Below are 16,561 nucleotides of genomic sequence, written 5' to 3'. Positions count from 1 at the left end.
AAAAAGGAGGTTCAGCAACCCATAGAAGAAGCAGAGGAAGAACACGATGTAGAGTTCACTCCTCCACAGGTGAACGAACACCGGAACCAAGTGGAGGAGAGCCCAGTCACTGTGGGAAGTCCAGACAGGCCTGAGGCACTGCAAACAGCAGACACTCAGGCCAGTGCCCAACAACCGGAACCCCAACTCAAGCGCTCTATATGGGAGCGTAAACCACCAGAGAGACTTAACCTGTGATCCCAATAAGACTTTGGGGGGGGAGGTGATGTCATGTATTCAACGGTCATTGTAACCCATGTATAAACTGACCTAAGTTGTACTCCGTGAGAACACTGACCACTAGGTGGTGAACCTGTGGGAGACACTCCGAACCTGGACTTTCAGGTATAAAAGGGGAAGCTCCACCCATCTTCTCCACTTCAGTGCTGGCTAATAAAGTACTGGTCACAGAGTGATCTTCTCTCTAGTATAGGTCTCGTGTGCATTTGTATTGTATAGTAAGGACATATCAGTATGTACTTAACCATGATCAAGGGCCCAAGTGGCTCTCGGGCAATGTTACAGATAAGGAGGGAAACCAGGTGTATATGGTTAAGCTCAAGAATGGGGAGTTGTGCAGGAAAGACATTGATCAAATCAAGCTAATACACACTGACGAACAGGAACAGTTGGAAGAAGAAACTGCGATCTTAGACTACCAACCAACTCATGTCCAGCCATCAGAAGAACTCACTGCGGTCAACGCCCAACCCCAAGTCGTGAGAGACTCGGAAAGCACTGGGATTGTACTGAGACGGTCAACCATGGAGCGAAGGGCTCCGGACCGTCTGAATTTGTAATATGGACTTGTAAGGGGAGCTTGGGGTGTAGGTTCGAATCCACACTCCCCTGGGGTTCTGTACGTGCGATTTATGAGGGTGGGTGAGTAACGAGGCACCAGACACAGTGGGTAAGAGGACAAAATGGCTAATATTGTTTATTTAGAATAGCAAACACAAAGATAGAGGGCATAGGAAGAGGTCATAAAATCGCAGAAATGGCAAAATCTCATTCAACAACCCGAAAAATCTCGCAACAGGGAAGGGGAAAACAAGAGGTTAAAACATCCCACTCACACACAACCACACCTCCCACTCCCACCCGTCCTACCAATTCCGATCCTAAATTGAGTCTGTGAGGGGATTTGGGCTATTCTCAAAATCCTATCAACTCCGGGGTTCTGTAGCACTTATTTCAGCTCAGGGTCCCTCTGGGGTGGGTTTTACGTTGTTGTTCGGTTTTCCTCTTCGATGTTGCGTCGGTTTCTTCTATCTGCCTCTCGGTTATCGTCAGACTACAGCTGTGAATCCAGGTTATTGAACCAGGTGTCCAGGTCTGCACAGCTCTGTGTGCCCCAGCCTGATGCTTCGGCTATTCTCACCCTGTCCAGTGTGTTCAGGGCTAACAGCAGCACCTGCTGCCACTTACCAACCAGGAGGTTGGCTCGTGGGTTTTTAGTCTCAACCAAAATCAAAGTTTGCAAAACTCTCTCAGCTCCTTTCCCCCCAGCAGCCAGCAGCCCTTCCAAGAACTGACCCCAAACTGTGTTTCTCCACAACTCCTGCAAGTCTTTTCCTCTCCACACCTTTCCTCCCCTGTGAACTCTGCCCACAACTCTTTTTGGCCCACAACTTCTTTTCTCCATCTTTCTGCAAGTTTTTTTTCGTACAACTCTTTTCTGGTGGTTCTGTGTCCTATATTTGTATTCAATTCAGTTCTGGTCTTTTTGCGCTCAAACCCAGTGGGTGGTCCATTGTGTAAGTTTGGGCGGGGAGATAGCTTTGAATATTTAATCAGAAGATGTCACAGGTACACGCCGGTGTGAGGACCGGGGTATTGTTACGGGGCACATAGGTGCCTGAAAGTCTGTGGGTCCTTTGTTATAGTCCTGGGAGTCAGTGGGCCATTCCTACAGTGATTCATAGTTTTGATTCAGAGCTATTGTCCATATTCATTCGGTAGATAATGGCCCACATTCTTAGTTTGATTTGGGGGGGAAGTCATTTTCAAACTGGGCCAGGGAGTCCTTATTGGTTGAAGATTTCCGCACTTCAGACCCGACTCGACCCCTGATTGGCCTGCCAGAATGCACTTTTCCCCCATTGGCCTGTGCCTCTGTCTCGCTTGTGAGCCAGACTCCACAAGGTCTGTATCCGCCCACACGTTTTCCCAGCCTGCTTTTACTTGGCCAAAAATATTCATTTAGTGTATGGAACGATCCCATGTTAGTTTTCTTGTCCTTACGGTGTTTCAAATGCGGCCATGGATTTTCGAACCTTACACTCCCCCATTAAAACACTCTGTCGCAGGGTGTTTTCAGAATGTGGAGCAAAACCTTTTCCCTCTCACAGAGCCAATCTTCCCCAAATCTTACCTAAACCCACGATAAACATTAAAATACGCCAATGGTAGTCATACATTTGGAATCAATACAACACTGAAAATGTAAAATCTCAACCAAAATCATAATAGCACATAATGTCACACATCATAGTATTACACTGTTTTTTTGTTGTTGTAGGGTGAAGTAATGTTTCTGGGATTTTGTACTGCTTTGAACAGATCTGTCAGGTGCTCTGGTAAAAAATGGAATGTGGTATCTGAAATGTGCTACATAATTGTCCATGCTATTAATCATTGATGCCCCGGTATTGAAACCGGTAAAAACATAATTCCAGATCCCTCTTCTGTCTCTTTTCGGTTTAATGTTGTCTCTGGGTTGTAGACTGTACAGCAAAGTCTTATTCAAATAGCCAAAATCGAGCTCGTAGAATGTCCTGAACATTTCTCGAAGGAGAGCGTGGTAGAGGCGTTCTGTCTCTTTTGGGCACCACTCAGGTAGGTGCACCTCGGTAAGGTTTAGGATGACGGAGGCCACGGCGTAGTGGGCCCCCTGGTAAAGCAGCTTTTCCGTGGGAACCAAAACCAAAACTTTCTGTGGTCCCTGGGTGGTGGTAGGGCATCTGTCCGTGTCAGTTGGTTCGGTCGGGGCTGTGGGCAGGGGCTGTCTGGGGTGTGCGCTTAACTCGGTGGCGTGGATGGAACTGGGGTGGCTTACTATGCATGCAACCATGCTGCGGTCCCATCCCATCCCCTCCCCTTCATCCCGCCACTGTCGGGAGAATGCTATGGAAATGCCTGCCGGGCATATCTTCTCTGATCCCCACCTGCATACATACACTCCTAATTCCGCCTCCCACCATTTATCCCAACACACACTCACCCCCACTCCCGGGTGCCCATGATGGTCCAGTAGGTGCTGTTGTCCAGTCTCTCCCAATCTGCTGTCGGGTTTCCCATGTCCTTGCTCAGCTTCCTGAGCCACCACCACCTTCCCACCAGGATGTGCCCCTTACAGGTCAGGCGAACCCTCTTCCCAACCACTACCCTAACCCGGGATGTGGTCACCTCAATGCTGGGGCAGGAGACTGATGCTTCCCCATACGTGAGCCCGGGGTGGCTGGAGTATCTAGTGGAATTGGACCCCACTCACCCTGGCCACCTTCCCCCTATGGGTGATGGTCGGTGCTTGCCCCCCTGAGCATCCAAAAATAATGGCTTCTTCACTCTCTCCCCGGTAGCCGATGCAAATTCTGATGTAGGTGCACAGGAGCCGGATTTTCCTCATCTACGGTTCCTCTTCTGAAAGACAAAATCTTATTTGGTTTAAAGACCCAGAGCCCCCTGGCTCATCCCTCCCCCATTTTCCCATCTGTCTGCCCCTCACAGTACCCCTGCACGGGTTTACAGTGTGTGTGCTTATTTTTGCTGTGTTAGTCAAGGCATTTCAACTAATTGGTCTAACCGCAGACCGCAACAAACCCTTAAAAAAACAAACAACCCTACACAAAAGAGGAAGTGAGAAAGAGTCAAGAGGTTCCAGGCTCCCCCATCCTATTGGCTCAAAAGCCTCGATGTTACACTCCTTATATTGCAGAGGCCACCTGAGCCCCACTACACTAGAGAAAACTTTATATATATCTGTACACACCTACTGCTCTCCTTTTTAACCTGCTTGCCATCCTTCCTGGGTGGCTGTGCTAATCTCTGGGACGCTCCTTGGTTTTCCTTATATGCGGGGGAATGTAGGGGGGAGACCACCTCTCCTTTGGCCTCTTGAGCCGGACCGACCTCCGCGGCCCCTCTGTCTCCCCTGCCAAGGTGTCCCCTGAGCTTCGGGTGGTGCTTACTGGGCTGGTACAGCCCCTTTACCCCCTCCAGGGATGGCTCACTGCCCTTGGGAGCAACGAAAATTCCCCCGGCAGGCTCCTCACTGCCGGGGACTCCCGTATCCTCTGGGGGCTTTGGGTTGTACAAGGGTTCCACCCAAAACCACTCGCAGTTGATACTCTCACAGCGTTTCCTCAGTTCTTCTAGGGACCACTCACTACTGGGACCCACCACCACCCTCTCTCCTGCAGGCTCTGGGCTGTCTGCACCGAAGGCTAGGCTATCCCCGACAGTCTCCTCACTGTCAGCGGCCCCTTCCTCCGGTACAACCCCTTCCCCGTCAGGAGACCTTGGCTGCGGGGTCACGTCCAGTGACTGGCTGCCTGCCCTGCACGGCCCTTTTCCCCAAGTACTCTCGGGAAAGTAAAACAGGCTGCTAGGGACGGTGGCACCCTTGGCTGCGGAGTCCGAGCGGATCTCCTAATGGGTGGAGGTGAGTCCTTATCCCATATGTAAGGTGGGAATCCCCCTTCCTGTGGGTCCCAAATCTGTGGGTAATTTGTACCTGTGAAGCAACTCACTGCTCCTTGTGGTGGGATCGGTGGGGCTGCAGTGGTGGGCTGAGGGCCTGGGCTTCCCGTCGGGATTATCCCTCCGGGCTGTCCTTTCCCACGAGGTTTTACCTTGTTGGGGTTAAACAGTTTACATTGGTTAATGTGAAACCATTTAACCCGGCGGGGCAGCTTGACCTCATATACCATGGGGCTTGCCTTGTCGACAATGCTGTAAGGCCCCATGTATAGTGGCTCAAAGACTCCCACCCTGGCAAAGTTGCGGACCATGACCTGGTTCCCCACCTGCCACTCGTGCTGTTTACTCGGTTCCAGCAGCAATCGGTTGGTCTGATGCTGCTTCCCCATGTTAGTGGCCGCCTGCCAGTGAATCTGCTTGAGGTGCTCCAACAGACTCTTGATAAAGCGATCCCTATTCACTTCGATTACCTGAGCTTCCGTCAGGACTGGGGCAAGTACATGGGTGGGGGTTCACATGGCTCTTCCAGACATGAGTTCATATGGGGAATACCCCATGCTTTTCGACTGGCTGGCCCGGATCCCCATCAAAACCAGGGGCAACCTCTCCACCCACCTCTGCGGGGAGTGCCCAGTCTCCTTCCTGAATTTTTCTTTCAAGGTCCTATTCATACGCTCCACTAGCCCCGAGGACTGGGGGTTGTAGGCGACGTGCCACTCCCCCTCAATCCCCAGCACCTTAAGGGTTGCCTGCATGACCTGTCCCGTGAAGTGGCTCCCCCGGTCAGACTCCACGTACTGTGGAAGTCCCCACCTGGAGAACACCTCCCTAACCAATATCCTGGCGGTCCCCGCTGCTGTGGCTGTTCGGCAAGGGAAGGCTTCAACCCACTTTGTGAAAGTGTCCACCAAAACCAGGCAGTACCGGTACCCTCCCTTAGCCACAGGTAGGGGCCCTATGTAATCGATTTGTATCGATTGCCATGGTCCCTCCACCCTCCTTGTGTGTCCTAGAGACACCTTTCTTTTCTGGGGATCTGGATTATTGGTTGCACAGACAAGACAGTTCGCGCAAAATTCACGAGTGTCTTCCCGGAGCTGGGGCCATCACCCGACCTGTTCCACCCGTTGCCAGGTGACCTCCGGTCCGGGGTGTCCAGCTCCAGGGCCTGCGTGGACCAGCTGAAGGAACTCCCTCTGGTGCTGCTGGGGCACTATCCTTTAAACAACATCTTCTCTCTAACATGAATGCCTGTGCCTCCGTATGGTCCTTTGACCTTTTCTCCCGCAGTCAGCTTGTCCATGACGGACTTGAGGACGGGATCTCGCGCCTGTACCGGCTGGAGGTCCGGGGCCAAAGTCACCCTGCGCTCCCTTGTGTCCCCTGTCCGCCCCGGATAGCTGCTATGGGGCCTGCCTCGAGCGGGTTCCACTTGGTTCCCGTTCGGGCTCCCTCTTTGGCCAGTTGATCTACCTTTTGGTTCCCTGCAGCCCTGGGCTCATGTTTGTAAAGGGCCTTTACTTTGTGAATGCAAATGTCTGCCCTGGTCCCTACTGCCTGCATGATGTGCTGCAGTAGGGGTTTTATGACCAGGGGCTTACCGTCTGCAGATGTATACCTGCGACGGGACCAGATGGCTAGGTACTCCGTGCAGGCATTGCAGGTGAACATACTATCTGAAAAGATAGTATAGGGCCGTGGAAATTCGTCGGGGTGGGTGACTACATACATGACTGTCGACAGTTCAGCATGCTGGGCGCTCACGGTGTTTGGGAGCTTTATGGCCCTGGCAATGCCTGCCTGGGGATCATAAATCCCGCACCCTGTGAGCCTTTCCCCCGCCACCACCGTGCTGGACCCGTCAACATAGATCTCAAGGCCATGGGGATGGATCCCCACCCGGAGCCCTATGTCCACGTCCCAGACCCCCTCAACGGAGCAACGGTGGGCTTTCCCGGGGTACAGCATGTTGGCTGCCAGTCGGGGCTCACACATCTCTTTTACTCTCAAATCCATCTGTGAGAGCAGGAGGGTCCAGCGAGCAATGCGTGCGCTGCTCACTGTCCCATCCTTAATTCTCCCATCCAGCAGCATCTGAGTGGGGGTGTGATGAGTGAGGAGGGTGATTGGGGACACTCCTGTAAACACCTGCGACCGCTTCACAGCCCAGTGGGTGGCCAGCAGATGCCTTTCACAGTTTGAGTAACCCCTCTCAACCTCAGTGAGGACCCTGGAGGAGTAGACCACCGGTCTCAGCTGGCCGTGCCACTGTTGCATCAGCACAGCACTTAAGCTATCCCCGCTGGCTGCTACCTCCAGGAAAAATTCCTTGCCCTCATCTACCGCTCCCAGGGCCGGAGCTTTCTGCAGGTTTCCCTTGAGGTGGGTAAACGCTGCATTACAGTCCTCATCTCACTCCCACTCCACGCCTTTGCGCAGGAGCAGGGGGGCTGCAATGGCTGCGTAATCCTCAATGAAGTCCCTGCAGTAACCGGTCAGACCCAGGAACGACCTCACCCCTGTAACTGTAGTCGGAGCCAGTAACTCCTGAACTGCCCTCCTCTTAGCCTCATCAATGGCTCTCTCCCCAGCCCGCACAGTCAGCCCCAAGAATTTTACCTCTGTCTGGCCGATCTGTGCCTTCTTAGAGTTTACTTTAAAACCCTCCTCGTGCAGCAGTCCCAACAGCTCTGCCAGCAGGGGACCGTGCTCTTCCTCCGAATCGGAGAATAGCAGCAGGTCATCCACATATTGGACTAGCTGTCTGGGTCTGCTGAACTCTTTCAGGCAATTGGCCATACACTGATGAAAAATGCTCGGGCTGTTGTGGAAGCCCTGGGGAAGACAGCTCCAGGTATACTGCTGTCCTTTGAATGTAAAGGCCAATTTGTACTGGTCCTCCCGCCGCAGCGGGATGGACCAGAACCCATTCGAGATGTCCAGCACCGTAAAGACGGCTGTGGACGCGGAGATGGCTGTGACTAGGTCGGCTACGGCTGCCACTGTGGGCGCACAGGCAGGGATATTTTTATTGAGGACTCGGTAGTCCACTGTGGCCCTCCAAGAATTGTCCGATTTCCTAACGGGCCAAAGTGGAGAGTTCACATGTGTGGCTATTGGTCTCAACACTCCCTGTCTTACTCGGGATCCCAATGCGACCTCTAGGTCTGCCTCCGCCTCCCTGGGAAAATTATACTGCTTCTGGGGCTTAGACATGGGGTCCCCATCTATTCTGACCTCGACCCCATTTACCCATTCACAGTCGTGCCTATGCCTGGCAAATGTCGCCAGGTTGGCTCGCACAAAAGCCTGATAGATCATCGGGGTGCCGTTTACCAGAGTGTCGAGGTCATATCCCTCCTTCGGCTTTACAGTGCAGAGGGAACCCTTCCCCTGCTTCCCCTGGATGACAGTGGTTCCTCAGGTCGACCAGAATTTTCTGGCCGCTAAGGAAATCTGCCCCTAGGATGCCTTTACCCACTTCCTCCCACGGCAGAAGGACACACTTCCACATGGTCTGGAGGGTGCCTATGTGTATCTGCAGTGGTTTGGAGAAGAAGCCCTCGCATTCTTCTCCAGTGAAACTGATTAGGCAGTAGGGGATCCCACTGGATAGGGGTGAGGTGGTCGGGTCGTCTACATGAACCAGGGTGCACGAGGCCCCTGTGTCCAGCACGGACCCCCTCAACCCCGATCATGACACGTGGTCTGTTCCACGCATCATAGGTGACCGGGCAGAGGTACACGGGTTCCTCGGGGTCTAGTCATTGGGGGGTGTTAGTCTGGGCCAGAGGGACTTCGCCCTCGGTCACGGCTACGACCTTCCCAGTCTGGGTAAAGAGTGCCTGCGGAGCCGCGAGGAGACCCTCGAGTGGGGCGGCAGGGCTGGGCACAGTTGGTTTGGGAGGGCTTGCAGCCGCGGGGACTGGGGCTGAGGTTGGGACCTGTGGACCTCTCTTTTCTTGCCTCGGAGCCCAGCATTCCCTCCTCATGTGCCCTGTCTTCCCGTACCCGTAGCAAACCACCTCTCTGCCTGCCTGCCAATTCCTTTCTTGCCTCCACTCTCTCTTATCAGAGCCGGGGCGGATCTCACAATCCTTCCCCTTGGTGGGTTTCTCCCCTCCCCCCCCGATTCTGCTATTGCGAAAAGAGAGGGTCAGCTGCCTCAGCACCGTCTCCTCTGTGGCTTGGGGGTCTCTGAAATCGAACCACAGGTTGGCCTGGGCGCACAACTCCGGTAGGCTGCTTGCCACCAGTGCACGCAGCCAGCGACCATGTTGATGTGCATCCAGCTGGGTTCGATCCAAATTCCCCCCACTGGCTTCCTCATACACTGGCCACAGTCGATCAGCGAACGCCTGGGGGGTCTCCCCGGGTCTCTGGACAGTGGCCTGTACCCGGTCGAACGGACAGCCGTCGTTCAACCCCATGGCCTCCAGGGTATCCTCCTGGAGAGCGGCCACTGTTCGCTGACCCCTCTTACTCTCAGCAGAGAGAGCCTGACACAGGGCTGGGTCCAGTGAGAACAGGAGCAGTTTGCTCCGTTCGGCCTCATCGCAGTCATTTATGTCTCCTACCTGCTCTACTTCCATAAAGTGGACCGAGGGGTCTCCTTTTTGGGTAAGTTTATTCACATGGGCCACCATCTGCCGCAGCTGGGTCGCAATGTGGGGAACCACGTACTGGTTCTGTAGGGGACCCTCAGCCTGACCCACTGTGGGTGGTCCGAATCTACTCTGCCTGATGGGGCACACTCGGGCTGGTCCTGGAGGCTTAGATTCCAGCATTTCACTCTGCCTCTCCTCCGGGATCCCCAATGGGGCTGTGGGAGAGGGCCTGTGGGATTCTTCCTCCCCACAGCCTGTTTCACTATGCTCCCCCCTCCGCACCTTGGCTGGGCTGATAAGGCACACCACTCCTTTACTGGGTGCCTTGCTTTCAGCCCAGTCAAGGGCTTTTGCCTCAGCTAGGGCCAAAGCTTTGGTGTCGGGCCGGGTGGGGATTCGAATCTCAGGTACTTCCAGAGCTTTTGCTCCGGCTAGAACAAGGGCTGCTTTGGCTTCAGCCAGAGCCAGGGTGAGCCAATCAATTTGTTCCTGAAAGGAACGATGACCCGCCTTTGCCCTGCTGTGGAACGCCTGAAGCGCAGCCTGTAGCTGGAGACACTTACCCTCCCCCAACCTTCCCTGGTTCTGAGCCTGGGCGAGTTCCTCCTGCAGTCCCCTGACGTAACCTTTTCCCTCAGTTACCTGGGACTGAAGGTACTCCCTGTGGTTGCAATAGCTTTCTCCATCTCTCTCTCTTTCCTGCCTCTCCCACTTTAAATCCTGATCCAACTTTTCCCTTTCTTTGCTGGTCTTTACTAGCTCCTCTCTCTGCTCAGCTAACTCTGTCTGCAAGACGTCAACCTGCCTGTCCAAAACTGTATTTGCTTCTGAAAGCAAATCAGCCACACTGCCTTTTCCACTGATCTTTTATGATCTTTACTCTGGGTCCACCTGGCTGCTGCGTCCTCAGACCGTTCAGCCTCCAGCAGCGCCTGCACCCACTTCCTTGAGCAGTTTATCCTTGCTGTACATACCTAGCAATCCTACCCTCCATTTTATACTCCTCTTCACCAAGACTGACGATCTCTTCACCCTCACTCAACGCACATCCCTTCATGGTCGCCATTCTGTAAGGGGAGCTGGGGGTGTGGGTTCGAATCCACACTGCCCTTGGGTTCTGTATGTGCGATTTATGAGGGTGGGTGAGTAATGAGGCACCAGACACAGTGGGTAAGAGGACAAAATGGCTAATGTTGTTTATTTAGAATAGCAAACACAAAGATAGAGGGCATAGGAAGAGGTCATAAAATAGCAGTAATGGCAAAATCTCATTCAACAACCCGAAAAATCTCGCAACAGGGAAGGGGAAAACAAGAGGTTAAAACATCCCACTCACACACAACCACACCTCCCACTCCCACCCTTCCTACCAATTCCGATCCTAAATTGAGTCTGTGAGGGGATTTGGGCTATTCTCACAATCCTATCAACTCCGGGGTTCTGTAGCACTTATTTCAGCTCAGGGTCCCTCTGGGGTGGGTTTTACGTTGTTGTTCGGTTTTCCTCTTCGATGTCGCGTCGGTTTCTTCTATCTGCCTCTCGGTTATCGTCAGACTACAGCTGTGAATCCAGGTTATTGAACCAGGTGTCCAGGTCTGCACAGCTCTGCATGCCCCAGCCTGATGCTTCGGCTATTCTCACCCTGTCCAGTGTGTTCAGGGCTAACAGCAGCACCTGCTGCCACTTACCAACCAGGAGGTTGGCTCGTGGGTTTTTAGTCTCGACCAAAATCAAAGTTTGCAAAACTCTCTCAGCTCCTTTCCCCCCAGCAGCCAGCAGCCCGTTCAAGAACTGACTCCAAACTGTGTTTCTCCACAACTCCTGCAAGTCTTTTCCTCTCCACACCTTTCCTCCCCTGTGAACTCTGCCCACAACTCTTTTCTCCACCTTTCTGCAAGTTTTTTTCATACAACTCTTTTCTGGTGGTTCTGTGTCCTATATTTGTATTCAATTCAGTTCTGGTCTTTTCGCTCAAACCCAGTGGGTGGTCCATTGTGTAAGTTTGGGCGGAGAGATAGCTTTGAATATTTAATCAGAAGATGTCACAGGTACACGCCGGTGTGAGGACCTGGGTATTGTTACGGGGCACATAGGTGCCTGAAAGTCTGTGGGTCCTTTGTTATAGTTCTGGGAGTCAGTGGGCCATTCCTGCAGTGATTCATAGTTTTGATTCAGAGCTAGTGTCCATATTCATTAGGTAGATAATGGCGCACATTCGTAGTTTGATTTGGGGGTGGAAGTCATTTTCAAACTGGGCCGGGGAGTCCTTATTGGTTGAAGATTTCCCCACTTCAGGCCCGACTCGGTTCCTGATTGGCCTGCCAGAATGTACCTTTCCCCCATTGGCCAGTGCCTCTGTCTCGCTTGTGAGCCAGACTCCACAAGGTCTGTATCCGCCCACACGTTTTTCCAGCCTGCTTTTACTTGGCCAAAAATGTTAGTTTTCTTGTCCTTACGGTGTTTGAAATGCGGCCGTGGATTTTCGAACCTTACAGACTTGTGCCAAGAACTGGGCGGGGGGGAATGATGTAATGTATGTACATACGGTCTGCCCACCAGCGGCACTACCATCGGAGGTCCTAGGGTCATAGGTACACTCATGCTGGGCCCGGTATATAACCTGAACTTTACCTCTGTATTGTCGCTTCTGGAAACCATTACAGACTGACCAGATTACACCTAGTCACTGGCTCACAGTACGGAGTTCATTGTATCATTTCATACACTACAGGTTGCAGAGGCTAGGCTTGTATTCCCTTGAGTTATGATGAGCTAATATGATTATTAATAAATTTTGCAATAGGATTTGAACTTGCATCCCCTAAGTATCCAATATTCTGTAATTAGAGTTACAAACCTGCTCAGGCTCAGATTTAATTTATTTTTGATTAGTTTTATTTAGCCAGTTAGAAAAGATATTAAATAATTTAGAGGTTCCTCATGTCCCACACCATTCCATGGCCAGATGCCAACATGCTCCCAGCCACTACACACACCGCTCTTCTCTCAGAATGCCAGAATAATGAATGACACCAGCCCGGGGGCAGTAAGGGGGATGCTTACGAGCCAATACTGCTTCTTTCCTTCTGTAAAGTTGCATCGCCATCACTTTGGCAGCTCCCGATGATTTTTTCACAGGACTACCCATAATGTATTTGCTTTATAGGCTCTTTGCTTAAGAATTCATAGCAACACATTGCTATTAAGAACTAGTTGGTTTATTAGCAAAAAGTTTAACAATCACACTACACATTACCAGTTCATCCACCAGGGTCACAACCACCTGCCTCATCGTGGATCCCCTGAACCCAACTGGCTGGGGTTTTATCGAGTCTTGTGAACATCACGTGACTGGCTAAGCCACTCACAACTCAACAGCTCTCCAACTATTTTGTTGTAAACATTAATCAAGTGTCCCCTGATTAAAGGGGGGGCGGGCACACTCCAAAATCTTTTCAAGTGCCCCCTTGTTTTTTTTTTGAGGGCACCAAAAGCACAAATTATACAAGTGGATAAAAGTGGTGGTGGGGCGGGGGGCACTAAAACCGACATTAAACTTTAGACATGTGGTTCAAATTAAAATTTGGTTGCCGGGGGTGATGCTGCACTCCAGTCCCTCCGGTGCCCACCTCTCGCAGAAGGCAGCAAGCGACCGGTGGACACCGCGTGCTCCATCTCCAAGGACACCCTGGCTCGGATGTAACCACGGAAGAGAGGCAGGCAGTCAGGCTGAATGACCCCCTCGACCGCCCGCTGCCTGGACCGGCTGATGGCCCCCTTGGCCTTGCCCAGGAACAGTCCTACGAGGAGGCCTTCCGACCTGCCCGCTCCCCTCCACACAGGGTGCCCAAAGATCAGGAGTGTGGGACTGAAGTGCAACCAGAATTTGAGGAGCAGCCCCTTCAGATATTGGAATAGTGACTGCAACCTCGCACATTCAATAAAAACATGGAACACGGACTCCTCTAGACCGCAGAAATTACAGGCAGCCTGGGAGCCCGTGAACCGACTTAAAAATTTATTGCACGGGACTGCTCTGTGCAACACCCTCTAGGCCAAGTCCCCAATAAATAGAGGGAGGACTCCCTCATAGAGTGCACTCCATTGGGGACCCCCACCTCCTCCCGTGCTGACTCTCAGCTAGTCCCACACCTCTGTCCTTTTAAAAGTAGTCATGGCCCAGTCCTTGTTGAACTAAAAATAAAATCAAATGTACAAATAATATGAAGGAATTGAAGGCTGCACTACACCCGACGCCTGTTCCACTGTACTGTAAGTATGGGTCTCATAGTGAACATCTGGGAAGACCCCAAGTGAAAACAAGGGGTCTTGGAGAGGAAGAATTTAAGAAATGCCCTCAAGTATCTCCAAAATTTGAGAGTGTAATGTATGTACCTGTGAGTATGCTCACAGGTTTGGAGAGCTGTTGAGTTGTGAGTGGCTTAGCCAGTCACATGATGTTCACAAGACTCAATAAAACCCCAGCCACTTGGGTTCGGGGGATCCACGATGAGGTAGGTGGTTGTGAGCCCGGTGGATGAACTGGTAATGTGTAGTGTGATTGTTAAACCTTTGCTAATAAAGCAATGTGTTGCTATGAATTCTTAAGCAAAGAACCCATGAAGCAAATACATTACAGAGGGATGTAACTGATGGAGGTTTTTGGGAAGATCATCTAGGCCGGGGAACACTATATGGTGGGAAGTAACATGTACCTACAGAAGGGGGGTTGTGAAAAGATTTTCGATCCACCTCATCATGACTGGCTGCTGTGATGCATGGTCTTTGCATATCACTAACTGAACACAAGATAGCCCCCTGATGGGAGTAAGCACATTGAAGCAATTACACACCACTGTCTTTTCATATGTTGCTTCTGTTATGCTTGTATGACAATCTACTATAGGGGTCTGGGAATAAACGCAGCAGTTATTATCACCCCAATACAAGACATAACAGCTAAAAGATATGCTTGGTGGGATTAAAGAAAGAAAAATTTGCATTTATATAGCGCCTTTCACGACCACCAAACGCCTCAAAGCACTTTACAGCCAATGAAGTACTTTTGAAGTGTGGTCACTGTTGTAATGTAGGAAATGCAGCAGCCAAATTGCACACAGCAAACTCCCTAAAGCAGCAATGTGATAATGACCAGATAATCTGTTATTTCGTTATGTTGATTGAGGGATAAATATTGGCCAGGATACTGGGGATAACTCCCCTACTCTTCTTCGAAATAATGCATGGGATGTTTTATATCCACTTGAGAGGGTAGATGGATTAAAACAGAATATAAGAACATAGGAATTCGGAGCAGGAGTAGGCCATTTGGCCTCTCGATCCTGCTCTGCCATTCAATGAGATCATGGCTGTTCTTCCACCTCAATTCCACTTTTCTGCATTATCCCCATATCAATATCTAAAAATCTAGCGATCTCTGTCTTGAATATACTCAACGACTGAGCCTCCACAGTCCTCTGGGGGTAGAGAATTCTAAAGATTCATGACTCTCTGAATGAAAAAGTTTGTCCTAATTTCAGTCCTAATTGGCCACCTCCTCATTCTAAGTCTGTGACCCTCTGGTTCTAGACTCCCCAGCCAAGGGAAACATCTTCCCTGCATCTACCCTATCCAGTCCTGTAACAATTTTGTATGTTTCAATGAAATCACCTCACAATCTTCTAAACTCTGGAGAATATAGGCCTAGTTTGCTTAATCTCGCCTCATAGCACAATCCCACCATCCCAGGAATCAGTCAGGTGAACCTTCGTTGCACTCCCTCTGTGACATGTATATCCTTCCTTAGGTAAGGAGACCAAAACTGTACACAATACTCCAGGTGCAGTATCACCAGGGCCCTATATAATTGCAATAAGAAGTCTTTACTCAAATACTCTTGCAATAAAGATAACATACCATTTGCTTTCTTAATTGCTTGCTGTACCTGCATGTTAACTTTCAGTGATTTGTGAACAAGGACACACAGGTCCCTCTGAACACCAACATTTCCCAATCTCTCACCATTTAAAAAATACCTTGCTTTTCTATTTTTCCTACCAAAGTGGAAAACTTCACATTTCTCCACATTATATTCCATTTTCCATGTTCTTGCCCACTCACTTGGCCTGTCTATATCCCCTTGAAGCCTCTTTGCATCCCCCTCACAACTTACATTCCCACCGAGCTTTATATCATCAGCAAACTTGGATATATTACATTTGGCCCCCTCATCCAAATTATTGATATAGATTGTGAATAGCTGGGACCCAAGCACTGATCCTTGTGATAACTACTAGTTACAGCCTGCCAACCCGAAAATGACCCGCTTATTCCTACTCTCTGTTTTCTGTCCGTTAAATGCTAGTCATTACTTGCCTACCATCATACCTTTTAATGTAGTTTCCCAATCTACCTTGGGCAACTCTCCCCTCATACCTATGTAGTTTGCTTTGTTTAGATTTAAGACTCTAGTTTCGGATTTAACTAAATCACTTTCAAACTTAATATAAAATGTTATCATATTATGGTTACACTTCCCTAAGGGTCCCTTTACTACAAGGTTATTAATTAGCCCTTTCTCATTGCACAATACTAGATTTAAATTAGTCTGTTCCCTGGTTGGTTCCTCAACATACTGATTTAGAAAACCATCTTGTATACATTCCATGAATTCGTCCTCCACACTATTACTGCAAATTTGCTTTGCTCAGTCTATATATAGATTAAAGTCCTCCATGATTATTATATTATCTTTGTTACATGCATCTCTAATTTCCTGATTTATACACTGCCCTACATTACAACTATTGTTTGGGGGCCTACAAACAACTCCCACCAATGTTTTCTGCCCCTTGCTGTTTCTTAGCTCCACCCAAACTGATTCTATTTCTTGATTTTCAGAGCTAAGATCCTTTCTCTCTACTGTCTTTCTCCCATCCTTTATTATCAGGGCTACCCCTCCTCCTTTTCCATTTTGCCTATCTCTTCTAAAAGTTAAATATTCTGGAGTATTTAGTTCCCAACCTTGGTCACTTTGCAACCACGTTTCCATAATGGCTATTAGATCAAACCTATTAATTTCTAAATGCACTATTAATTCATCTATTTGCGAATAATTCATGCATTCAGATATAGTGCCTTTAGCTTTGACTTATTTCTATTCTTCCCTGATTTTACCTTAGTCACTGATACCTTATTACCTTTGTTAATCTCTC

This window comes from Pristiophorus japonicus, chromosome 9 (assembly GCF_044704955.1).
Source record: "Pristiophorus japonicus isolate sPriJap1 chromosome 9, sPriJap1.hap1, whole genome shotgun sequence".
NCBI classification, from domain to species: domain Eukaryota; kingdom Metazoa; phylum Chordata; class Chondrichthyes; family Pristiophoridae; genus Pristiophorus; species Pristiophorus japonicus.
The sequence above is the reverse complement of the archived record's forward strand: the minus strand, read 5'-3'. Positions refer to the sequence as shown.